The sequence below is a fragment of the Quercus robur genome, chromosome 5, assembly GCF_932294415.1.
Source record: "Quercus robur chromosome 5, dhQueRobu3.1, whole genome shotgun sequence".
Taxonomy (NCBI): Eukaryota; Viridiplantae; Streptophyta; class Magnoliopsida; order Fagales; family Fagaceae; genus Quercus; species Quercus robur.
The window spans coordinates 85,241,900-85,244,179 of NC_065538.1; positions in this window are offsets into that span (position 1 = coordinate 85,241,900).

Sequence of the window (2,280 nt, forward strand, 5' to 3'; positions counted from 1 at the left end):
AACAATATAGTCTATCGGCCTCAACCCCCGCGAAATTTCCCAGAAACTTCCCGCCTTATAATTGACATTACCATTGGGGACCACATATTCTTTTCTTCTCATATTATTTTTAGTAACTTGTTATAAGCTTTATTTTATTAAAAAAAAATTAATTTATTATATTAATTTAATAGAGAACAATTATTGGTTGTTTTTCTATTAAAAAAAACAATTATAGGTTGTTTTGTTGTTACTTAAGGGGTGTTTGGTAGAGGTATTTAAATTACAATTTTCGTTGTTTAAACAACACAATACGTATTTTCACAACACTTAAACAGCGTTACTAAAACAATATTACCAAACAGACCTTTAACAGTTTGATCTATCACGAAAAATGGATGGAAGGATCACTTTGATAATACAATTAAACCTGACGGATTAAAATGAAAACAATCCCAAACTTTAGAGGTCAAGAGTACTTTTTAATCTTTTGTTTACATACAAATATATATATATATATATATATATATATATATATATATATAATTAATGACTTATTTATATTGTTGAAATTGTTTGATTCTTGATATATTTAACTTTTATTTAATGCCGAAGTCTTGTAATTAAACCAACACTACTTCATATTTTTAACACATGACATAAAATGTTCATGTCCTTCTTTTTTATTGTAACTATCGAATTATATAAATTGTAATTTTAAATTATACACAAGTGTTGTACTGTGAGTTTGTGCCATATCAATTGAAGTCGTGTGTTCAAGACATGATTTCAGTTAAATTATGAAATTGTGTTTTCGAGACACGATTTCACTTTTTCAAAATTATAACTGAAATCGTGTCTTGTACACATGATTTTCAAGGCTATATTAATGTAACACATGATTTTCAAAGTTGTATCAATGTACAAATATGTGCAATAAACATTAACCTTTAAAAAAAAATAAAAAAAAATAAAAAGAAAGATTTATTTAACATGCTTATTATGTAAAGAAAAATAAACATGTGATAAAGTGAAAAAGTAAATTTAAAATTTTGGGGAAAAAATCTTTTACACTGTCGGTTGGAAAGAAATACCACCCTAAAAATAAAATGAAATAACTCTAAAGGTCTGTTTGGATAAAACTTATTTTACTAAAATTGAAAATTGAAAACATTGTAGTAAAATAATTTTTTTATTTTTAAATGCGTAAATAGTATCGTGGGACCCATTTTTAATAAAAAAGTTGTTAAAAAGTGAAGTTTATGGGACCCGTGAACCAGATGCACTTTTCACTACTGACTTGGTTAACAACTGCTGCTTGAAAAAAAAAAAAAAAAAAGAAGAAGACGAAGATGAAGAAGGGAAAACGTAGACTTGATGGATCCAAACCCACACTAAGAAAACTCATAGTTGGTGCCTTGGTGGAACCAATCTATGAGAAAAACAGCGGAAGCACTACAGTCAACATAAGAGAGAAAAACGGAAACGGAACCTACAACAAAACAAAGAAAAACACACAGAAAGAACGAGAGGAGAAAACAAAACAACAGGATAGCGGTGCGTTTCGTTTCCATTTGCCTGTGAAAACAATGGGTTAAGGAGGACAACACAGAGAAAAGAACGAAAGGAGAAAAGAGAACCAGTGTCTTTGTGGGGGCCGTTGTGGATATTGCGAAGCAGAAGGAGAAAAGGAGAGAATGAGAATCTATGTGTATAGAAATGATGAAGTAAACGATTTGCCAAGAGTTGGACTGCCGATCATGGCGATTGTTTTGTAAAGTGAGAGGAAGATAAGACAACAAGAATTATTAGTGATATTATTAGTATATGCCCTAGTGAAATTTCACAGAAGCTTCCCTTCTGATAGGGAACCATTATGTTCTTTTCATATTCATTATTAGAAAGTTTGTTTATATGCTTTATTTTATTGAATTAAATATGCTTAAAGATTGAGGTAACTACTTTTGATTAAGAGATGATGGTGAGTTATTCCAGATTGTTCAATCATATTTAAAGAAGAACTATTGACGTACGAGTCAGAATAGGTGAGGTACTCCGAGTTGAAAGAATAAAGAAAGGTAAAAAGAGACTCAAATGACTAAACAGAGTAAAGAGAATGTGACTTCAAGTAAAATATAAAGGAGGTAAAGAATATTTGTGATGGACTTTAACTAATTTATCGATCATTCATAGTCGATCCCAAAAATTTGTTATTAATGATTGTTGTAGTTGTTGTTTAATCATTAAAGTTTTTGGAGTGTTTTTATTTTGAACCTTGAAATTGGTGTTTTTCGTTTTGAT